Below are 25,567 nucleotides of genomic sequence, written 5' to 3' on the forward strand. Positions count from 1 at the left end.
GTATGAATTCCAGTCTCTAAAGACCAAGTTATGCAAAGGTTTCTGGACAGCTAAATCCTATTTGAGATCCTATAGAATTTTGTCCTTGCAGCCAGAAGCAGCTTTATCTACCACAACAAAATTCATTTTGGTGTTACATTTGCCTTGATGTAACATCAAACTGCTAGGTTCAGCAGATAAGAATCAAAGACCTTCCTGAAAATGGGAGCTGTTCACTTTTGTGGAGCCTCTGCTCATAAGATGTTTGCCAGTAAAGTTGTTATCCTAAAGAAAAAAGGTGAGTGTGACAGGAAATAACAGATAATCACTCCATTGCCGTTTTCCAGGACTCACAGATAAATGGTTCCCGTACACTGGATCAGCTCAGGATATTTTCAGTTCTACAAGTAAGAAGAAACTCACTTTGGTATCCAAATCTGACACTTTTATAATTGTACAAAAACACACAAAAACCACTACACACACTTGACCTACAGGTACCAGTTAGGAAATTTTGCATATACACAAAACCTCACATAGCAAGCTGCTAGAAGAACTGAAAAATTAACAAGATGAAATGTGTGACTTCCACACGTTGCATGAGGCAAAGCTATTTTGATTAATTCTTCCAATTTTATTAACAAAGAATTCAACATTCAACATCATTTGAGACCACAGGTCAAAAGAAAATTATACCACTGTATTTCCTTTGAAAATGTTCTTCAAACACATTTTGCAGAAAGGCAAACCCTACAATTTTTCACATGGTATTTATGATATTTTATTCCTTTCCACTCACTTGTCCTTCTTTTTTAAAGGAAGGGCTGAAAAAAAGCCAAAGTCTGAAATAGAAACTAGTAGGGAAAGAGAAAATGAAAAATCTCTTTATCTTTAGGCTTTTTTTTCCTTGAAAAAAGAAACAGAAAAAGAGATTTCCTCTCTCCTATCTCGCTCTTCAAAACAATTTTCGAAGGTGTTTAGGAGCAACACAAAATGTTTGTTTTGATGTGTTTCAATATTTCTGATGAGAAAAAGACCACAATCTTTTTCTCTGATAGACACTCTGGGCTGCCATGTAAAAGTAAATGGTTTTCCCATCAGCTACAGTTACCTGTGATTACATTACAACCTTCAATTCCTCATGTGTTTTAGACCTACAGTATAAACAAGTTCTTTATCTACCTGAACTTCTGCTGTGCCATTTTCAGGATGAATGTTACCCACACAGGTTGCACTAAAAGGAATTCTTCTTCCTCAGTGGGTGTGTGAGCAGCTTGAAGATTCAGACCGTGTGTTTCATCATGGCTTTCAGCTCATCACATTCAATTCATGATGAAAAAAGAAAACATTTTTAGTAGCACCAGAAATTAATAATGAAAGGGGCTGATGGACAGCTCTGGTGACCTGTGTGCTTTGCCAGTCTCAGGAGAGAAGGTCTGGAAGAGTTTGTCTAATATTAGGAAATGGCTGTAACTAATAGCTTGGCTGTAACTCAGCATATGGACATCCTTACTGCACAGCAAACCTGCCTCCACACTATTTAATTTCATCTATATCCCAAACTACCATGAGATAAAATGTAAGCCAAGCATCTATGTGAAATCTATTACAAAATAATGATTCTGAACTGTTATCATACCTTGACTTATTTTTAAAATCATTTCTTCCAAAGACAAGTCTTAACATGAGAGCCATCCCTATATTTTCCAGCTGAGACCAAGCCAAGCCAGCTGCAGACCCAAAAAAAGGGAATTGTGCCTCAAAAGCCCTTTAGGTTCCACTGCTAAAAATGCCAGTGATTGACCTGATTCTGCTGCCCATCTCTCCCCAGATCCTGATTGTCAGAGTTGAGATGGAGACAATGCAAAGCCACACTTCATTTCCAGAAGGCTTGAAACTGTTTTTTATTACAGCATGCATGCTCTTTATACATTCTTACAAAACTCAGAAGTTTACACTTTACTCACTGGTCAGGAAAGACAAACAAAGTGCTCGTTGGAATAGGCAGCTGCAGGTTTCTGTTCTTTATCCTTCTTTCTTTGCAGATGCTTTGCAGTGCAGGCTGTGCAAGCTCCTAAATCCTAATCTGAAGTATGGGAAACTCAGGGCAGAATTCTGGGGTTTTTGTAAAACGGACAAGTGGGATCACAGCATTTTTCTTGAGTACAGCTCTGGGTGTGTGGGAAAAGGTGTTGTTTTAAAAATCAAGTGTTCCAGATAACTCACCACTCTTGGCAATATTAATTGTGACTACTTATGCCTAAGAAATAATTTTGATGCAATGCCTCATTATCCATGTACCAGAACATCTCCTTTCCTGGCAGCATTTTAGAAAAAAAGGAATAATAAAAAAAAAAGACAAACAAACCAAACCCAGCTCCTAACAAAGACCTCTGATAACTTCAGTGACACAGCATGTTCTCATAAATAATTCTCTCTTCATACAACAGCCTAAGGACTGTGCACAAAGACCTGGCATCTCTATTTTCTCCTTTTTAAGTCACAGTAACCACAAGGCACCAACAGGTTCAGCTGTAATTAGAGGAACTGCTGTGTTCCATGATACCTCATAGGACTACAGGAAATTCATCTTTTCTCTGCGTCACAAATTGTCAGAACTTTTCACAACATAAGATCAACGAGCAGCACATGAAAAGTTCATCCAAGAACATGTCCTTGATGTGTATTTGATACTCTTTACTGGACACCGTTTTTTCATGGCCTACTGGAACTTTTTTGGTTTTTAACAAATCCAATTTTCACAATAGAAATAATATTTTAACTTCTAAATCCACATAAACACACATGGTTATTGCATATATATAAATTTAAAAAATAAAAAAATCTTGATCATAATGAAGAAAGTTTTCTCTCAAAGTGCAATGAGGTGGTTCTTGCAAATTAAAACAAATATCTTGCCAGCATTAAAGAAAACATTTAGTTCTCATGTTACCTTAAAATAAACCCTATCTAGTGAAAATCCGGGTCATAGTAGCTCATGAGCCAAACTCACTCTTCCAAATATGATTTAAACCAAGTAACCTTCATATCTTATTCACAACAGTTCATTAGTCTTCACTGTGTTATATTTCAAAGTTTTGCAACCACAATAATAATAATAACAACAGCAAAAACCAACTAAACTATGACTAATTAACAAAATAGCAACCCAGGGGGCAACCAAAACCATTGTAGAGAGGTATATCATAAAACAAAGCTTAATAAGGGCATTAAAATCATTATTTGGGCTTATTTCTTTTCCAGAACCATAATTATTTTAATTCTTGCACTGTACTACAAAGCATGAATCATGGCTGAGATCTTCTCATCTCCAAGCTTTTTACCCCAGTGCCTTGTCCAGGCAATGGTAACTTGAATATCTTCTAAGATATTTGGGAATATCTCAGAAGAAATATAACATACTTTATCTTCCCAGCTTGTTAAAGAGTTTTTATCATTCAAGTCCATCTTTTCCTTCAATCCACCCACTTAAGGTGCTGCTGCAGCTAAATATGTGAATTTTGTTTCTGTGTTCTGGTATTCAAACTCAGCTGAGAGAAAGGCGTACTTTCTGTACCCTAAACTCTCAGCAGAATTTAGGAGAGTCAGGGTTTTGGCCTCTCTGTTTAGCTTGGATGTTGTGTTCAGATTCTTGGTGTCAACCACTAATTATTCAGTCCAAAGGATATACCATTCTCCTCTAGTATTTTTCCTGTCTCTTCCTCCATTCTCCATAAAGAAACATAAAAAAAAAAAAACCTCAGGGAAGCTATCCACTCAGGTATTTTTCACTGGCTTCACAAAGATAAGATAAAAATGCAAATTTTCCTCCTTCCTTCATTGAGCATCAGAGTTTTCTTTCATTTTTTGATCAGTAGCAAAATAGTTAAGGTTGGCATTTAAACTAGATATTTGCATTTATTCCAGATGACATGTTTTCTTAATTTCCATGCCAACTGATTCTCATCACCTTTACTTGCATGCAGATGTGAACACTTCTGTAATTCCTTCAAAGTTTTTCTTCTGACAAAATTGCTAGAGACTTTCAGCTAGGGAGGTGGGGAAAAAAAGCCAAAGGAGTGTATAGAGGGCAAAACAGCAATTCATGTAAGAAATCAAATCTCAGTAATCTCAAATATTTTTCCTTTTCAAAGGAAAATGTCAGATATCACTTATATCTGTTTCACTTCCTTTCTTTCCCTCTAAATAAACTTGCAGACAATAGATGACTGTGGCACGGCCTGCCATATCCATCATCCTTAGGACTGGGTCAGGAACAGACCTGGAGACCATATCCTGAGTTCTGGGAAAATTCCCACCACAAATCAGATTCTGCATCCTCAGCTCATGTTGCTCTCATCTGTTTCCAACACAAAAGGTTCTGTTTGCTTGGCAGACTATTTCCTCTTTATCCAAAGCCATAATCTTCAGGTATATGAAATCCCAGTAATTTCCACAGTGACAGCATGCCATGGCAAAAGCATGGGCTAATAAATTTCCCTGAAGAAACAAACAGAAGAAAATAACCTGGTCAGGGGAGGGAGGAGGTGCCAGTTTTGGAAACATTCCATGTTTTGCAATTGATTTTGCTTATTACAGGATCACAAAGAATCTCATCCCTGCCGGGTTTCCTCTGGTTTTGCCCAAATCACTACAGAACACAAAGAAAGACAGGCTTTACTCAGGGAACTCACAGGAAAAGCATAGAAAATTTAGTGTCAATCTTGCCTTCAGTGAATATATCCACTGTTTTAAACTTTCTGCTGTGTTTCTGCAGCCTTATCATAGCCTCAAAGTTTACCTTCCTCTTTCTGAAGTTACAAAGTCCCCCAAAGCTTTAAAGTCACTGTCAGTTTTTTTCAAAAACTTCAAGCAAAAGAAAAAAAAAGATCAGAAAAAGCAACAGCAGGTGTCTTACTCATGATGTATGACTTGCTCCTTTGTTGAGACCAAAAGTATCTTAGATTCTCCTCATTGCTAACACATTACAGTGCTCAGGTTTGACATTCATCTTGGCCAGGTAAGCCATCCAAAAAACATTCCCTGTGGGGAAAAAATAAAAAACAAACCCAAATCCAACCAAACAAAACAGCACAACAAGAAAAACAACAAAACCCCCCCAAAAATTCCCAAAAACCAGTAACAATATTAAAGAAGAAAATCTTCCTGTTGTAAAATTCTATTTTGAGACAAAAAGGAAGGATCAGAGGGCTGGAGCACCAGTCCAGGGAAGATGGTGAGAGCTGGGAGAAGAAGTGTTTTTAAAACAAAAACTAATCCTTTTCTTCTTCAACTTCTTCTTCATAAATTTAAGTATTATTATGTAATTAAATAAAAAATCCACATTACAAACCCCAAGCAGTTAATTATTAAGCTAAAAATAAAAATAATTTGCATCATTTCTTAATTAAACAACTTAAAAAACCTTATAAAGAAAAATATACATCGCCATTTTTAACTTATTTAAAGCAATACTATAAAATTCATAGTTTGTAAAACTGTAATGTAAATAAGAACTAATAAACATCTAAATCCAAACAAAAAATACCATCTCACACATTTAATTCCAACCCTAACAAAAAAAACAAAACAAAAAAAAACAAACAAACAAACAAAAAAAAACCCCAAAAAAAAAAACTAACAAACAAAACCCCACTCAACATTAAGTTTTTATGCTCCCCATGGCAGGGGGCTGGAACTGGATGATCTTTAAGATATCTTTCAACCCAAACCATTCTATGACTCCTCATCCAGGCATTTCTTTCTGTGACACTTTGACAGCAGATTGATGGCTAATGAAGATTGTAGCCTTTAGGCAGCTCCTCTGAGGTTTCATCAACCCCTTCCAAAGAAATTACAGGGATCTTGCATATTCCAATCTGGTGAATCTTTCTGACTTCTTTCTGCTCCCAGCAGTTGTGCTTTTCAACCACAGATAGAGGAGAAAAGAAAAACAAATAACAAACCAAAAGTAGAGGACTAGAATCACTTGATACACAGCTTCTCATGAGAGATGTCTGGATCTATAATTTGTATGTATATTTTGAAAATGTATTACCCAACCTCAAAGTTACAGAGTGACTGCCATAACCAACAGCGCGTGTGACAGAACCACCAGGCAAATCTTTAAACTTTGCCTGATGAATTGAAAATAAACACAATTTAAATTTAGAAATTCAAAGGGACTCATCTTTTTTCCTATTTTAGCCTTAGCAAGTTGGAATATTCCTCTGAGTTTCCTGGCTTTCCCGGCTTTACAGGAGAGCTGCTGCCCTTGGGCTGTGGCACGCACAAGAACAAGCTGCTGCTGTAGGGCAGCCTGTCCAATTTTGGTCTCCTACGAACCAACGGCGGATTTTAGCAGCCAAAGATGCAGGCGGGCATACAAACAGCGCATCCTCACCCGAGGAAGGATGGGATGTTTCCCGGGAAGGGATGAAGCAGCTGGAGCCGGTCAGTCCCTCGGAGCGAGCCGGGACAAGGAGAGGAGCGCTCGGGAGCGGCGGGTCCCGGCTGCCCTCTCGTGGGGCCGCCTGGAACACAGCGCCCGGACCGTGGAAAACCCCCTGAAACTGCCCGCAAAACACGGGGAATTGATCGGTGTTTGTCCTAAAAGTGTGTAAAAATAACGCTCAAAAAGGGCTGGGATTATCCCGCCCGCCGGAGCTCACAGGGAGCAATGCTGAGGGACCAGAGTGGTTCCAGGAAAATTAAATGCAGAACCTGGATTGGTAGCAGTCTCAGCAGGTTGGAGGCTCATGTGTCTTCCCAACACTACAATGCAAACTGTGTATGCAATATATTATGAAGTAAATGAGCTTAAAAACAGCCAGAATCTTATATGTGCACACACCTGTGTGCTACCAGGGAAAATTGGGTTTACTTCCCCCAGCAACAGGAGTAAGGACAGGTATGCTGCAAGGATGCAGTGTCCCCAGAGTAAATCAGTTTGAAAGCAGACAGGATCTTATATGTGCACCCACCAAGCACGCTCATGTGCCACCAGGAAAATTTGAGTTTTCTTCCCCCAGCAGCAAGGATAAGGACAGGTGTGCTACAAGTGTCCCTACAGTGACACTTGCCTCAGCAAAAAACCTAACCCTGGGCAGGCTAAATCCCAGACACCATGCCTGCATTTTCCCTTGGGATCAAAAGATATGTTTCAGCCATTCAGCACTGAGGATCTGCAGGGGAAACTGAGCTTTCCAAAATAAGAAATGAGGGCATGGTGACTATGAGTTATGACTGCCAATCACAGAGCTTGAATCTCAATGGACAGCATCAGAATGCTTCTATCTTAATCAATCTATTGTTTCTCAAAAACTCAGTGTCTTAACTCACATGTAATCCAAGGCCACCCTGTTTGTGTCCATAGGAACACTTGTTAAGGCACAGAATTGCTTGATTTCACCAAAGCACAGCAGATGAATTAGAGCAGAAAAGCCCTTCTGAACAAGCTGGAGGCTCAACAAGAGTATATGGTTTGCAAATACTGTGCTGGCTTTATGCTGTTCCTTTAGAGAACGTGATGCTTTCACTTGATTTAATTATTTCCTCACAAAATCACTTGCACTAAACCCAACTAGAAGGGGGACAGGGTCTGTATGGCCAGCAAACCTCAAGCACCTCCCATCACATGTCATAGTGCTGCAAAGGCCACCCTGAAAAAAAAATTACACCCTTTTTCAGAGCATCAGGGAAGCAATTTGACCCTAGCTTGCTCACAAAAGGTAGATCTGGATTATGAGACTATCCATATCCATGTAATTGTGTGAACAGATTGGGAATGACAGTTCCGTCTCTTGGAAACTCTCACACCCCAACACCTCTCAATTAAAAGCTGCCCAGTACCAAACTGTCACATGATATTTGGGGGTAATTTTCCTGTACACTTTCTGCTGTGAAGCTGTGAGGAAGGGGGAAAAATAGAAATATCCTTCTGCAGCAGCATTCCACAGGTGTTGAGGATGCTGAAGAACCTCACCTGCAAGGCTGATTTTCCGCCAGGTTATTCCAGATACTTTCCCAGCTATCAACTCGCCCTTTGCACATTTTTAGTGATGTGCAGCCAACAGTGCAAGCCTATATTATACATCACATTTCAACCCTCCCAAGCCTATCTTGCTCGTTAATTGAGTTCACAAAAGCCACAGGATGGTTCCCAGCACCAAAGCAGCAGCAATATCTGCCCTAGAACCTGTAAACTGTTCCCCCTTTATTCCCTTGACATCATGTTTTCACTTTTCTCTTTGGAATCACAGTAAAATAGATCTGTTCAAACCTTTCACCCTTCCTGTACAAACCTTCATGTGATTTTTCTGGCATCACAGTTGTGGGAACAAGAGTCCTTCCACAACTCTGCCTTAAATTCACCTAGTGCTTATTAAAAATCCCCTTCTTGTGAGACATAAATAACATATTGCCCCAGCAAAATGATGTTTGACAAGAGAAAATGATGTAATTAGGATTAGGTCTGTATGTGGCTTGGTCCAAGAGCAGCCTCAGGAGAATTAACTCTGATTCTCTGACACATCCCTGGAGGGGAATGACTACAATGAGCAGGGCCTGCCCAGGGTTTCTGGCAGCCTGGGGAAAGGGGGTGGAAGGGGGTAGGACTTGCAGTGGGGCTGCCTTCTGTCACCACTGCAATCTACCTCTGGCCAGACAAACACTGGGAAAAGGTTTTTAAGGAGCAGGCTGGCTTCAGGGAGGTGGAGCTGGCTGTCAGAAAGCATGAGGCAGCCTTGCACAGCACACCCCTGATGCTTTGTGCTGCTCATTCAACAGCAAGGGACATCTGTTCCTGTCATTATGGGGCTAATTCACAGATTCTGGGTGTTCTCTAATTGTAAAATTGGCTTTAATAAGTGAGAGCCCCTGTGTGTGCACACTATTGGGTGCAAAGGAGAGGTTTTTCTAATTCCCCCACAAATAAGTGATATTGTAGAAATTAAGTGAGGTTATTAGTGCCTGCATAAGCATGGGCTGGGTACTCAGATAACATTAAATCCTGGATATGCTCAGTTACCAATCTCCTTATGTCCCTGTTTCACAAGAATTACATTTGTTTAGTGCATCCCTTCTGTTTCCTCCATGCTCCAATTGCATGATGCTGGGACAGATGTTTAAGAAGCTGGGAGGATGTCTATTATGTTTATCAGGATTTTATTCAGATCATGGGGGAATACATTAGGCAGCTTATTTATTCACTTTTGTGAACATTCAGTGGCTTATGGTCATGCTCAAAGTTCCACTGTTGTTATCCCTTATTTACCCAGTCCTCAATATACCAGTGAAAGTCTTGTAATTTTTTTCCTTAAAATCACAGTTCCTGAAAACAAGCAATTACTTAATGATGTTGTATTTGCTTAGTGCAAGGTTAGGTTTCAAGCCTTGAGACAGAGGATTGAAAAATGAGACTTGAGGGAATTTTAAAGGCTGTATAAAAATACCCTCAAAATTCAAATTAAAAGAGGCAAAAGCATTTATTATTATTGTGGTTTTGGTTTTTTTAAGCCTTAAAGCTGAGCACAAAAGCACCTCTGCAAAAAGAAATAAAGTGCTAAAAACTACACATGATAACAGGAGCCTCATGAATAAGATTTTCATTCTGCATAACATCAAATTATTAATACTTATCAATTATGGACTGGATATAAATGCTTTCCAAAGGAAACTGTGTTTCTCACAACTTCATTTTGCACACAAAGCCCCCCAACCCCTCCCAGGCTGTCACTGCAAACTTGGTACTCTTGCACTTCCCCACAGGAGCTGTGCTCTTATCCATAATTTTCTGTGGGATATATTTTGTCTCTGAAGGCATCACAGTTCCCAGATTGCTATCCTGCCATCTCCAACCAGAACTACTGATGGATGAAGGCTGATTAAGGGAGCCTGGAGCAACAAATATAAGCAGTCATAAAAAACAAGTCTTAAGTAGTGCCCTGAAACAATCAACAGCTTTGAGCTGTTTAACCAGCTGACCTAAAATAAACCATGGATTTCAGGATGACTTGACAAAAAAAAAAAGGTTTTTTGGTTTTTTTTCTCCTTGGCAAAAGTGATGCATTTCCACAGAAAATATCAATTTTGCTGTAACCACAAATGTCTGTCAAATCATTGCAAGGGAAAAGTTTCCAACCAGCACTAATCATTAGTCACTTGAAAATGTACACTGAAACAAAGGACATTTTGGTGTACATCTGCAGCCAATCAAGAGATTAATTTGAAACAAAAGAAGTCCATATACAGTTGGAAAAACAAAAAAAGCAGCCAAAGTGTGCAGCTGCCAGGAATGCAACCTCGAGAGAGCATCTGAATGACACCGAGATATGTTGTTGCACACTGATCTCGGGAGAACCTCGTTGGATTGGGATGAATTTCTGCACTGTACCAAACTTTATCACAATTCTGCAATGTTTAGGGCTACCTAAACCTGTGACCATCCAACTCCATCTATCCCATTCCTCTGGAGTCTTGACAAGGCAAAATTCTACTCCTTATATGAATCCTGAGAAATAAAACAAAGGAAAGGGGGAAAAAGGAAAGGGGGAAAGGAAAGGAAAGGAAAGGAAAGGAAAGGAAAGGAAAGGAAAGGAAAGGAAAGGAAAGGAAAGGAAAGGAAAGGAAAGGAAAGGAAAGGAAAGGAAAGGAAAGGAAAGGAAAGGAAAGGAAAGGAAAGGAAAGGAAAGGAAAGGAAAGGAAAGGAAAGGAAAGGAAAGGAAAGGAAAGGAAAGGAAAGGAAAGGAAAGGAAAGGAAAGGAAAGGAAAGGAAAGGAAAGGAAAGGAAAGGGGAAAGGGAAAAGGAAGAGGAAAGGGAAGAGGAAGAGGAAAAGGAGTACCACTTAAATAGGGCAATTTTTTTGGTTCTCAAGGATAATTCAGGTGCACACTGTAAGTGGCACCACCTCATAGTCCTTTCAATGATAGCCTTTTACTTGAAAAGCTACATTTGCACATCCTAAAATGTTAGTTCTGAAAATGTAAATAGCTTCCAAAAAAAGAGTCCATTGTTTGAAAAAAAACATACAACATAAAATATCCCTGCTGGAACTTCAAAATTTCTTCCTTGTGCCTGTTGTTCTAGTAAAACAGAGATCTGCTTAATTAATAACTAAAACAATTGGCAGCCTCTTTGCTTTCTCTAATTTACCAGGGATACGGAAATCAATGTGAGAATTTCAACCAGCCCATTTAGAAAGAAGGAAGATGAGAATATGTGAAATCTTAATCTAAAAGCTGCAGCAGCACCAGAGGTTGTATTTTTTCAAAACTCAGCATGCTGCACACAGGGAGGTCTGTAACAGTTTGAAGTATGGACATGCAGTGCACATACATCTACAAGAGCCTGGCAATAATTTATTTGTGCATAAATAAATAATTTATTTGTGCATAAACTGAGAAAACTATTGGCTATGTAGATGCTGTCAGAAATGGAGACTGAACATCAAAATAGATGCTATTTTCCAGAAGACAACCATCATTCTAGCAGGCAAAAACAAAGACTCAAAGATAATGTAGTTTCTAAAACAGGTCCCAAGAAATGCAAGATGATACTGAAGGATGTGGCTCTTGTTGGAATGGGAATTTTCCCTACCAGCCCAGTAGGGGCTTGTTTGGTTGTTGCACTACCAAACATCCCAGGCTTCCTCTGGGATGTTTGGTAGTGGAACACAATTCCACTGCTTGGAATGAGGACAGTGCATCACAGGAACATCATAAATTTCAGTTTCCTGACCTGATTGTTGATATGTTAATTCTGAGAGTTAATCCAAAATTGTCCTTAAGTTTGACCACTTTAGAGAGCCAGTCACATGGATCAGTTTGTAAGGATCTCACAGTTTAAGCCACCCTCCAGTTCTGGTGAGGTGTCTAAAAATAAAAATAAAAATAAAAATAAAAATCACTGTGCCATGAAACATGGCAGGCCTGGTTTTTAACTCCTCTTCTAAGAGCTGCTTTCTCATCTCTTCCCTTCCTTTCTCTCCCTCCCAAAACACTGAGATTCCCCTTTCCTCAGTGGCATTCCTCCATGGAACCTGGCAGGACTGGTCCCATGCTGAATTCCTGCTCTGCTCTCTCTGTTGAGAGCAGTGGTTGCACAGGAGCAGCAAGTGGGAGCTCAGGGAGGAGATCTGGGGGAGTTCTGTCCTTCAGCAATGTCTGAATCCCAAAGCAGCTTTGGGATCAGATCAGGCTTTTCCACTCATCCAGGTCTGCAGCAGTTTGGGCAGGAAGGGAAGGGTTTGGAAATAGAACACATTTACAAGAACACCTTCCAAGTGAGGGGCTCCAAAATAGCATTCTCCTTTATAACCTGATTGAAATAATCAGCACAAAGCACAGTTTGTTGGTTGCACTCAAAGCAAAACATGCTTCCAGCTGTGAGAGATAATTACTATTTATTGACTGGCTTTTGAGGACTTTCATGCTATATTTAGTTTTAGGGCTGTTTGGGGTTTTTATTTGCATCAGAGGCATTGATGAAAAAGGCTGCTGCTTAGAGCAGTCAGCTGCCTTCTCATGATTAACCTCTTATTTCACTTCAGAATATGTTTCACCTGCAAATGTGCTGGAAAATCAAAATTAATCCTGGGCAAATTCCCACAAGTGCCCCGTTGAACCAGTAACTGCATTCATCAGCATTCCCCACTGATAGCCCTTTGTTCTTGTGTAGTGCTGGGGGTTTTATTTGAGCATCTTCCCAAAGACCAGAAAGGACAGTTAATTACAACCATCCTGCTACAGAGGGGTGATTTTAGAAGGGGCTGCAGCAGCTGGAACCACTGTTCTATCCAGTTAAGTGTTCCTACTGCCTTCAGTGACCTGCACAGAGGCAGAATCAGAAACCAAAAAATAAGCACAGAAGAGTTTTAACCCCTTCATCTCTAACAGTTACAGCAGGGTTACATTCTCAAGCCAAGAATTTCTAAATCTCTTCCAGAGCAGTTTTCTTGAATGTAATTTCTCAGTGCCTTCACAGACCTTGAGTCCCGTTTGAAGCCACCTTTATTTCATTTAGAGGTGGCTTCAAATGGGACTCAAGGTCTGTGAAGGCACTGAGGGAAACTGTCCATGCTCTTTCTTCCATTTTGGTGTGATGTGAGGACAGTGCAACCTGAACTATGCAAAAAATGCAGTGGCAAACAGGAAAGGTCAGCCTACAGCCTCAGTGCCCCAACTTTGGCAGCTGCAGACACACAGAAGGGAAAAAGGAACAAAGGAGGAACAGTGGATCAAAATAATTAAAAGGTTTTGCTAAAATATTCTTTCCTCAATCAAGATGTTTCTCTTTGGATATGGGCCTGAAGTTTAAGTCACCTAAAACTGAAGCATTTCATTTTGAAGCAAACAATGTCGCAACTGAAGCGCTGAAAACAATTTTTTTTCCTCCTATTTTGTTTTGTTTTCACTGAGTGGCTCCAAAGATGTCTTCAGACGAATCCAAAACAGTTCTCATCTCCCCCAGCCTATTGAATATATTCATTAGGGTCCCAAATGGTCTCATCACAACATGCCAATTGCAAAACTCATCCCCTGTCTTTATAGGGAAGTTGTGGAGCACACATGACTGATCTCAGAATTAAAATAGCCAGAAAGAAGCAGCAAGATCAAGCAATAATAATGTTAACTGTTTGTAAAAGGTGCAGGAGCACTGGGTACCAAAGAGGATTGAAAAGCTAAGATTGCCCATGATTTTAAAGACTATTGGAATCCACAGGAAGTCAGTTTAATATGCCCTCCTTCTGAATCCAACCCAAATTCACACAATATATTGTAAAAATACATCTTTAGAGAAATTTTGTTATCAGCAGGGTAACCTCACAACATTCCCATTTTCTGTATACAGCCAGGAAAACACAGAGAAATAATAAAAAGTCAATTTAGGACTACTATGAGAAGACGAGTCATTATACAGAAGTATTTTTCTGCACTGAATGCAGAGATGGGAGCAATAAAGAGAAGATAGAGTTACAGAACAGCATTCTTGCTTTTAAAAGTGACAAAAAATTCATTTTGCAGAAGATTTAAGCATCAGACAAATAGGGAGCTGAACCCCCCCTTATCATTAAGACTGAGATCCACACTGTCCTCTGGGTTACTGTAGCCAGAGAGGTTTATTAGCAAACTAAAATCTCAATTGTAATTTCCCATCTGAGGTTACAGGCAGCTCTCCTATCTACAAACCAGGTGCTGCTTTGAAAAGGATTAAATTCTGTCTCCTCTTGAATTTAATGGAAGCCATTTTTAACTTCAGTGGGAGAAGGACTAGACCAATGATGAAAATCTTATCCTGAGGCCGAGTGAGATCAAAATATTCTTAACACTATAAAAATCCACAGAATTCACAGAATGACTAGGTTGGAAGAGACCTTCAAGATCATCAAGTCCAACCCAAATTTACATATTATTTTTAAAACTCATATTAACATATTAAAATTGCTGGAGAGTTCAAAATCAGATTCAGGTTGATTTGCAGGGCAAGGGCAGTCATTGAGTAAGGCATCCTCACATTTGTAATGAAGGAGAATAAGCAAAAGACAGTTTTAAGGCAGAACATGCCATTTAAATAACCACCTTGTCTGAATTCAACCATGCTTGCACAAGACACTGGGAATAAGTGAATAAGATGAAGCACAAAGTGAATAAGATGAAGCACAAAATGAATAAGATGAAACTTGAGGTCACTGGGAAGCTAGGACTGTTCAGTGTGTCCCCTCCCAATAACATTTGTCACAGCAGAAAGAGGCAAAAGCCTTAAGGCATACTCTTAAAGACACTCCATAAAATTGACTCCAATTTATTTTATCCCTCCTTAGCAAAGCCTAAAAGAATAAGAGCAAAAGAAAGAATCATGGGGTTGGGTTTTCTCCCCTCTGGTGTCACAGCATTGTTCAGTGCTGGTATAACTGCTGGCATCAAAAGAAATAAGAAATAAGGTTATTAGCTGTGTGTTATTAACTGTATGTCAGGTAGAGTGCTGCCTTCTCCACCCTGACAAAATGTGGTACTGATGGAGGGGCAAGATGCACTGCAGGACTGAGAATAAAATGCTGCTGTATAACAAATTCATCCCACTGTTCTCCATTTTTGATCACAGCCTCTGTTTTGCTCCCCACCTCTAAAATCTACAGTACAGGCATGCCCAAAAGGAAGCAATTTAAACATTATTAGAGTGGTGGACTTGGCAGTGCTGGGGAGACTTGATGATCTAAGGGGTCTTTTCCAACCTAAATTATTTTAGTTTTCTGTGATTGTGAACATCACACTATATAACTCCTTCAAACCAGAAAAAAAAAAGAAATCTATTCTAAATACTCCATGATACACTCTGGTTTTCATTTGATAAAACTTGTAGTGAAGAATTCATTATATTAATCCAGTTTTCAGTTGGAAGATGTGCATATCATCACCAGTAACCTCAAATCACCATAAAATGAAAAGGTCTGGAGAGCAATCTGTTTTCATGATTAGAGGTCAAAGCTGAGCTTACAGGTGTGTCTTGTAGGAGGAACAAGAGAATGGAGAGTTGACTTCACTGCTTGTTCGTGCTGCATCTTGCCTTTAAATAAGTGACTTGTTCTAATTCACAGTGAAGTCAACTAAACAACTACCATTGTCTTAAATAATTAATCTAGTCCAGGAAATAATTTCAGAACTTTTCAGCACCACTAAATTAACTCAAGAAGATGAAGAAAGAAGATGAATTACCCAAGAAAAATATTAAAAGTAAATTCCATCTTCTGGTTTCAATATGAATGCATAAGATGCTAGCCTGTGACTTTGAAACACTGGCTGCAGCTCCCTGGGCTCTTTAACTTAACAGAACTCAACTTTTAAAGGAGGCATGGAAATTTTCAATACATCAACTATGAACTGGGGCAGTTTTTTCAAGAAAAGCACATCTACAGCACATGGATTATGGTTCCCTGGGGAAGGGACTGCATCACATCACCATCAAAGGCTCTTTAGCACGGGACTGTTGTGCAAACTGGAGTCATGTCACCATCCTCTCCTTCTCCACACATTTTTCTCATGAATGCTGGGGCTGTCACTGCACTCCACATGGAGCTGATTCCAACAGATAAACCCTGGCTGAGTGCTGGAGGGAGTCAGGCCACAGAGGGAATGCACAACAGCAAATTCATCTTCCATAACACAGCAGAGGTCACTCGGGACATGCATTACTCCACATGAACGAAAAATCTTGACTTGCAAATGTGGCTGCTGGACTAAAAGTGCGGGTCGGTCTGGCCATCTAAATTTCCCCTCTGCCTTTTGAATTTATCAGGCCAGAGCTCAGCTTTCCCCATAGGGAATGGAAATACTACAATTTCCCAACATAAGTGACACAAACACACCAAAATCCTGAAGTCCTGACATGCAAACAGGTGTTAAATTTATATCAGAGAGAGAAATAAACTTTAAAGGTGCATATCTCTGTTTCTGTGTGAACCTCCATGAACTTCCCCCTTGGATTATGCCTTTCTAGCTGTGTTTACAGGAAACTGAAAAATGACTGTGTGGAAGAATACTACGGAAGAATACTATTTCTTAAGGGCTCAGTTTGCAGATATTATAATGGATAGCTTAACAGATATTTTAATGCCTCTCTGACTAATGCTGTATTTCCTAGTAAATGTATAAATATATCATTGTTAAATAAACAGTCCTCTAACTTCTTGTAATTACACACAGCTGCAAAAACCTGTTTGCTCAAATGTCAGGAAGCAACACAGAACTTTTTGCCTTTTCAGATTTTCCCATAACCCCAGACAATTTATCCTGAAGCTTAAAATGGCATATATATATTTTCCTTTTTTTATAATTAGAAATCATTTTTTATGTTTAAGCTTTCTTGGTGCATTCAATAATAATATACTTATGTTTTGGCCTTTCCTTGGAGACCTTTGACTAGGCAAAGCTTTCAAAAAGATCTTAAAGCAAAAATTGTTGGAGGTCAAGGCTGACAATCACAGGTGTCAGCTCCCCATGATATCCACAGGTTCATTATCTGCAAACAAGTCTGCTATATTTTGCCAATTTAAATTGTGCTGCCTAAAGTGTCTGAAATGTATTGAGTTTCCAATGGGAAAAAAACCAAAACAAGTGGGGTCATAAACCCACGGAAGCCATTTAGAATGAAAGATGGCCCTAAATTAAAGCCTTGGTCCAGACTCTTGACTGCAGCTGAAATTTGGGTCCAAAGCTATTCACTCAGAAACTAGTGATGAGAGCCATACAAATATTTTAATACATCTACAATATTTCTATGCATATAACTTCTTGTCTGGCTTCTTTCCTTGGAATGAGTGAAATCAGAATCCCAAGTTCAAGCTCTCTATAAAATCTGGGAAATGTTTTATCCACCTCCAGACTCTGACAGTGTTACCCTCTGTTTGAATTCTATGCCAAATAAGAAGTAAAACTTCTGTTTTCCAAGAAGTCCAAGATTTAAATACTCCAATGTTATTGAAAAGAAAAGAAAATAAAGGAAAACCAAAGATCATAACCAAAACCCCCACTTCTTTAAACTCACTTCAATGTGTTAGAAGAGTTGCTGGTTATCTATTCATTGAATAAGACTAAAGGGAAGTTTTATTTCTTACTACTCTGCAGGATAGATTCCATTATTAAAAAGCGGTTAATTTAATTGAATTCTGATAGCTCATTTATAAGCATAAAATTTAGGAATAACAAAATCTAAAGACAAGGATAAGCTCCCATCTGTTTTAGGTAAGATGGTCTCTGGGCCAAAAGGAGAACACTATAAATATTTTCAAGTTTAGTTGAGCTGTAGAGTTTTAATCCCACCTGATCAGGGCAAAGCAGTGAATTTTGTCTCAGAAGATACTCACATTTTAACTACACAGACTTGTCATTTCCTATCTCCAAACCAACATCTCTGCCACAGAAATGCAGGTCAGAGGTAGGAGGGGTCTGAAGGGAAAAGGGAACAGGAAGAAAAGCCTGGGGGACTGCCTAAGACTCTAATCCTGGAGCATCCTCTTTCACTAGCTCCAAAAGTTCATGCATAATGCTCTCTCCACACAGCCCAAGAGGATATGGCTGACAAATTCCAGGTGCAATGAAAACCTTTGGAAAGCATCTCAAAAAAAGCAAATCCTTCCACAAATCCTTCCACTCTGATTCTTGACCTCGGTCTTCCCTTGAGAAAGCTGAGCAATCACAGTAAGTACCCAACAAAAATTAATTAGGATTCATTCTCCTGGTGTAAATAGTGAGCAGTAGGAAAATTACAATGGTTTCCAGCAGCTGAAATACATTTTGATCACAAGGGTTTTCTGTAATAGATAAGCCAGGCACTGTTTTTGTCAGATGCATGGAGAACACAGTGGTTGAAACAAGTTCCAGCTTGTAATATTCACTAATATATTTCAACAAAATTCTTTCCTCTCTTTGCATTTTGTTTTTGAGAGCAGGCTGAGCAGCATCTTTGTGCTAATATCCAGATTGTCAAATGGAGTTTTTAAACGGAGCAGGGGAGCTGGATTCTAAAGCAGATGGGAGCCAACATAATTGTTAGAGAACAAGGCTGATGCTCACGTTTCCTGACACACAGACAAGGGCAGACTGCAGCATTCTACTCCTGCTGAAGGGCTGGGATTTGGGCCAGGCAGCTGCAAGAGTCAGGTTGAGAGGACAGACAGGCAAAATGATGCTGTGCAAGGGGAATATTGTGTGGTTTCCACGAGCTGGTGCAAACACAGAAACAATGCTGCTTCATTGCTATTTTTCATCAGAAAAGGAATCTGGGCTTCTTTCCCCAGATGCTGAACTTTGAGTCTTTCCTCTCTGCTTATCAAAGCTCCAGGGAGCCAGGACTGCCTGCAGCTAGTGAAAGGTCTGCTGTTTGCACTCCAGCAGTAACAGATTTGGAGCTCAATGCATTAATGGGTCTGGTGAAATACAGAACATTACTACAATGGAAGTCCAAGCTCTTTTCCTTCATTCATTATTTTAATCACAACCGCTTTCCTGAACAAGCTGGAGAAAAGGCTAAGGTTCCCTGCTCCAGTGTTTCAGTCCCTTGCAGAAAATAACATCAGGGCCTTCTCTGTGGATATCCATGCCAGCCATCTCATCAAGGCAGGACCAAAACAAACTACCTCAAAAGTCTATTTTGTTCAGACACTGTTTGCCTCAGGAAACAATTTACTGGGCAGAAAGTTCCTGCAGCTAACATGGCCTGCAGTGCTCAGAAACCAACTCTGACACACTTCCCTTAACCAGGGGCTCCCAGAGGAGCTTTGCTACCATCACTTCTTGCCATCTGCCTCGCAGACACATGAGCAGTGCATGCTCCTCATCAGGCAAAAGCTCCCAGCTTGATGAGCACCAGATGTTCTTGGGTCTCACAAGGCCTCAGCCATGCAGGCACAGCTGGCAGGGCTCTAATTAGGCATGAACAGGTCTCATCTTCAACAGCCATTCATCCATTGACCAACAGGTACATTCAGACACCTTAGGACTTTCAGCTGGCTGCTTAACTTGCTTTAGAGCCAAGAAGAAGGTGGTGCTCATGTCACAATGTCCCTCCTAAAAGTGTCTGACCTTTAGGATAAGTGCCAAGACCCCAAGCACACCTCTTTGGTTCAGACCTGCCCTTTTCTCCACTAAAGCAATGCAGGTGTACATCAGGTCCTCCCAGTTCAATTCAGAGGTAGATTGCCTTGTTAAAGTTGTATCTCAGCATGGTCCTACTGTGGATGCTTCAAACATGTGGACTTCATCCTCAGAGCACACAGATGGGGCTGGGGCATAACTGTGTGTCCCAGCAGGCCTGGACAAAAGCAAACAGCAGTTCTGTCAGCTTCCACCGAGGAAATAAACAAGTTGTTCCTGCAGAACTCTGGTTTATACAGGGCAGGGTTCTGGGCACTCCCATCATCTTCCTGGATCAGAGATTTATCCTGATCAGTACTTTATCACTGCTGCTGCACTTCTGGGTGCCAATTGTGGCACTGAATTATTTCTGCAGTGTTAGGATGACCTGGAGAGTGCACCTTTCCCCTGAGCAGGGCAGTCCTTGACACTGCTTATTCAAATGTTATTAATTTCAAGATGAAATTGCCATAGCCCACTTCTGTTTGAAGAGGTCCCTGAACTCCACCAGAAGCCTTCACAACTGCAGACCTCAGCCCTTCAGGTGAGGCAAGCTGCCATGAGCGCATAAAGCATAAACTGATCTCCCTCCACAGGGTCATCTTAACCAAAATAATTTTGTTGAAGCACTGCCTTATTTAAAATGTTAATTGTATCACTTCAGCTGCAATGAGAGTGTGAGAACCAGGGGAGAAATGACTGCCCCGTCAATTCCCAATCACAGGTATCCGCAAACCAAACCCCCTGTCAGCACAGGTACAATCCTTGATTTTCCTCTCTGGAACGGATTTTCAAAAATCTTTTAGTCTACTTTTTTCCCTTATCAAGTGAATAGAACCTAGAAACCAGATTGAATAGATCTTGATTTTGAAAAATTAATCACATCTTGGTTTCCTATTACATCCCATCTCTCCTAGGCATTTATTCCATTGCTTTTACTGTTCTAGTATTATTTATATTGGGAAAATTACAAAGAAAGGCATAAAACCAGAGCTGCAAAGCCTGTCAAACCCACTTCCCACAGGTGTAAATGCCTGGATGAAATTTAAGGAACTGAAGAATTAGGACTGGAGAGTTCAAGTCCTGAATGAAACAGGAACCAGAGCTGGCTGGGGGTTGGCTGCAGGATGAACTCTTCAAAAACAGACAGAAACTTTAGCTGCATGCAGGTGCAGTTTCAAAACCTCTGCATTTTCATCAAAACAGAAAATTCCATTGCTCAACTCCAACAGGAAAAAAGAAACTCAAGCCCCTTGCTCTGTCACAAACATGGAGATATCAAATTTTCAAGGGATGAGTACACAGGAAATAACTTTTCTTGTAGAAACCCCATAAATCTCCCCCATGGGGAGATTTGTTACCTGTTGCAGGCCACATTTCAACCATGACAAGAAGAGAGGTCTGAAGTCAGAGCATGGCACGTAGAGCAAAAACAATTTGCCTGCTCATGGCTCTGCAGTTCTGGATTTTCATCAGTGACCTGATGACCAGCCTGCCCAAATCCTCTTTGGCAGCATCAGAGCCAGTGCTGCTCGAGGTTTAAAGAAGATATGATGAGAAAGAAGGACATAAAACACCAAAATTGTTCAGCCTTCCGTAAGTGTGGCTGAGGAGTAACCCTGAACTCAAAAAAAATACACTTGTCAAGTGAAAAGGTTTCTAGTGTGTTATTTCAAACTTTGCAGGTACTTGCAGGCAATCTGAATTCAGTATCAAGGCTAGAGGAGCTTGCATAAATAATTCTCCTATAAGAGAGATCAGAATAAACCTCATTTACAGAACTTATGTATTTATGATTGGAGAGAGGCCTGGTTTTTATTCATTAACTGATGAACTTAATCCTGTGTCAGGTCACATTTTGAAATAAGATATGGAAAAACAATAAAGCAGATTTAGCAAACCCAGGATAAAACCCTCCTAAAATCACAGAGCAAAAAGGAAAAAAATAATAAATGGAAGTAACCTAGGTCAGGTTTAGTGCATGGTGAGAACAAGTGGAATACAAAGAAGTTTTTGTAGTATGTTTTCCTTCCAGGTTAAAGTAATCACCTACTAATTAGCTCATGTGATGGGCTATTACCATCATGTGTGTCCACATCCCAGATTTATAGCTGGCAAAGAATTCTCCCTTCTCCTGTAGCACTTGGAAAGTTGCATAAACACTGAGTAATACAAATCTAGTATTGAAAGGGAGTCCTGGGTAATCAGAGGGGCTTGGAGAGGGAAAAGTTCTTGCCTTGAATGATGTCTGGGGAGAAGAAAATACTCCAGAAGTAATGAATCTGCTCCAGAGCCTCCGGAAATGTTCTTCCCTCTTCCTGCTGGAGACTTGGCCGACAGAGACAACAGAGATTATGTTGCCCCTGCAAGACACAGAAGAGATTATTCCATGATAAGAAATGGCACCAGCTGAGGACCTTGTGGAGAGGGATAAAACAAGAAAGCAGCAGAGCTGAGATCTTAAAACCAAGCACCTTAACTTTGTAAAACCCTTCTGTGGTTATTGTTGTTGTTGTTTCAAATCAGGAGTGCAGGGTGGAAACTGTGGCCCAGTTCTGGACGTTACTGGGAAAGAAATAGTGGACTCGTGATAAGGTTACAAAGGGGGATACATGCATTTTCTGCTTTAATTCTGTATGGATTCAGTTTCTGGATTTACCAAACACAGTTTACTATCCCCTAATAAGAATGGTTTCCTATCTGTGTGTGCATGAGCCCCCAGGGAGGGTGTGCTTATTTATTTCACATTTCTGTGCAAGGGCTCAGCCTGATTTAGAACACACATGGGAGGCAGCCTAAATATTTTGATTCTGACCATTTCTGCTGTCATTAACCACTTGAAAACGTCTAATTACAATGACAGACATCTGTCCAAATCAGATGCTATTTCCTTTTAGGAAGTTGTCCTGCCACCAGAGGGAATACATCTAAATAAACTAAAAGCATGCCTGCACAACTGTGTGTCAGTACAGACAGCAGCCAGCACGTCATCCTACCCCATCCCTGTGGTGGTGAAAAGCATCAGGGCACTGCTTTTGCATCTTTGCCAGTCTTGCTGGAGCCTTGCCTTCCCTCTGGGCCCCAGGGAGGTGTAAAACCCCACTGAGTTCCCAATGGGAAGGCACTGCAATGTGGGGCAGAGATGCCCTATGGGAGCTGCTCATAGCCAGCACCTCTGCTGGGACATGGAATTCTGGATGGAGCACCCACCTGAGCTCCAGGTATCACTGTAGGGGTACTGGGGACAGCTAAAGGAGGTACAGAGATTCCATCATCAGAAGGCACGAAAAGCACTTTATTGTTAGAAATCTGTCAGGGTCTCTCGACTTCTGTGTCTCTGACTGGGCCCTCCCAGGGGGCTCCCTTGTTGGGGGAGACCCTCCTGGAGTGGTTTTGTGTCAGGAAAGAGAGATGCACTGGATCTTTTCGGTGTTCAGGTTCTTGTTTATTATTATCTTATCTAAAGTTTTGTGCACTGTCCACACCAGGCTCAGTACACTGGAAAAGCACCACAAAAATGGCCAACAATCTCTTGTTCCAAGGTCTTTTAAAGCTAAACTATCCCATTAAGAGCTGACACCTAAATAATTTCCCCTTTTAACCCAATAACTGATCCCACAGAGCCTGCAAAGGGGACTTTTCTGCCCAGTTACAAAATGCCACCCAAACCTGTGGTGGTGTTTGCAGATGTCTCAGGAGGAGGGAAGAGACGAGAATCTTGACTCTATGTTTTAGGAGCCTGATTTATTATTTTATTATATATATTATATTAAAAGAAAATGATGTATTAAAACTATATTAAAATAATAGATAAAAGATTTCATTAGAAAGCTAGCAAAGAAAAGAATGATAATAAAATTTTGTGACTAACTAGAGTCTCAATACAACTAAACCTGTGATTAGTCATCAAGTAGAAACAATTTCACATGCTGAGTAAACAATTCTCCAAATCACATTCTAAAGTAACAAAACATAGAAAAGCTGAAGCTTCCCAGCTTCTCAAAAGAAAAAGTCTTAATAAAAAGATTTTTCAGAAAATATGTCCGTAACACAAACCCAAGAAGAAGAAGGAAGAAGAAGCATGAAGAAGAAACCCAGGACAACGCCCTGTCATCAGCAAGATGGAGGCAGCCCTCCATCTTGCTGCCATCCACAACATCCTAAAAATCCCAAAACCTCAATTTCTCACCAAGTGATGCACCTACACTATTCTCTATAATCTATTTCACACTTTTGTGGATTCCAGTCTGTCTTGAAGTCCAGGAAACTTTCTCCATGAATGAGGGTCAGAGTCACTGCTCCCCTGGGGGTCAGGGCACCCCAGAGCAGACAGAGAAATATTCCCAGTGCCCTGGGTTTCCACAGAAATCCACAGCTCTTACCAAAGCAATGGTGGACTTAAAACCTGATTGGTTGTTAGGAATCTTCTCTCACACCACTGGTGAACTACAAATAGCACACTCTGGAGAACCATATCTATAAACAATGCTTACAGAAAGAGAGATAATAATTACTTGAATTCTTTTAATCTAAGTTTTCCGACAGTTTTTACACAACTTCCCAGGATTTTCCTGAGAGAACCATGTCTCTCTCTATTCAGGGGATATGTGATTACTACATCCACGTCTCTGGGCTGTACTCCCTTGCTTTGGGTGGACATGGAAAATGAGAAACCCCTCAAATGGGGCTCAGATGGCTCTGCCACCCCCCAATGGCCTTGGGGCGGAGTTGTCTGTGGAGCAGGAGAGTGTGTCCTTGGAGGAGATGTTCCCTCAGGACATGAGATGAACCCCAGCTCTCCTGCCCTCAGAAATCCCTCTCACAAGGTATCATCTCACAGGTCAGAAGCACTGGCAGCTGGTGCTGAATAAATCACTCTTTTAATATGTTTAATACAACCTTGCTCCCAGCTCCTAATAAATGAAAACACTAAGTTTCCTTTAATAAGAAATGCATGAAAGTGTGCCATTCATAAAAAGATTCAATTAAACATATGAAGCATATCCTGCTGTGACCCACATCCCAGTGACAATGTGGTCTTTCTTTTGTGACAGTGGGATTTGTTCAGGCAACTTTTGGTTTTGATTTTTGTATTCTGGTTTTCTATTTAAAATTCACAATTCATCCCGTTCAGAAAACCTGTTCAAATCTTTAGGATTAATTTTGCAAACATAAAATATTTTTCCTAGTGTGAAAGTAAAAATGAAACTGCAAATAAATACAACCATTTATTTGAATAGAGGATGCCAAATCATATTTTTTTTCTCCCTGAAGCAGAAAAATAAAATCCTTTTTCTTCCTCTTAATGGAAAATACAGAGGAGTTTTACTATGGGCCAATTAGATCAAAAGGAATAATGGCAAAATGGTTCACAAGAGACAGATCTTTCTTCCCCAGGCTTTTATCTTCTAGATAATTATATTTAGGCCTGAATATAAAAGACTAAAATGTTAGTTTAAGAGCTGATTTTGCAGAAGTATTTTAAATACCTTTTGCCACCTTTGATTTCAACAGTCTGAGACAGGAAAGTGGAAATTAAGGAAATTATTCACCCCAACAAGGGAGTCCAAAATCATTACCTTGAGAGGAAAGTCCACAAATGTACTACCTCACCTTCATATTCACCTCTTGCACAGTTTGAAACCACAAAAGTAGTTATTGCACTGAGATGTGAAATGTGTTATCCTAAGCAAATAGATTTCACTGGAAATACTCAAAGCAATTACTGAACATTTATCTTTCTAATGCTTTTGCTGAAGAACAGGACCATTTAATTAGGAAATTAGATTAAATCCTGGCTCACTGAAGTCAATGGGAGTCTGCTACTCACCCCACTGGTTTAATCTTCAGATTTCAAAAGGATTGCTGTCAGCTGAAACTTGAACAAATCCTTCAGTACACTGCTGCAGCAGGTCCTCAACCTCCAGTCTCTTCATCAAGAGATAAAGAAAATAGATACTTA

At 40.2% G+C, this 25,567-nt stretch overlaps 1 long non-coding RNA gene across 1 annotated transcript; it reads right to left on the reverse strand.

Annotated features, from left to right (window-relative positions):
• Nucleotides 1-1,629: 1,629 nt before the first annotated feature.
• Nucleotides 1,630-25,537, reverse strand: LOC143694075 (uncharacterized). The gene is made up of 4 exons (XR_013182245.1): nt 25,436-25,537; nt 21,842-21,968; nt 4,898-5,022; nt 1,630-4,479 (listed from the first exon to the last, which is right to left on the reverse strand). It is a non-coding gene; the product is annotated as an uncharacterized LOC143694075 (long non-coding RNA).
• Between the last annotated feature and the right edge of the window lie 30 nt (nt 25,538-25,567).

The sequence above is a fragment of the Agelaius phoeniceus genome, chromosome 5, assembly GCF_051311805.1.
Source record: "Agelaius phoeniceus isolate bAgePho1 chromosome 5, bAgePho1.hap1, whole genome shotgun sequence".
In the NCBI taxonomy this organism is placed as follows: domain Eukaryota; kingdom Metazoa; phylum Chordata; class Aves; order Passeriformes; family Icteridae; genus Agelaius; species Agelaius phoeniceus.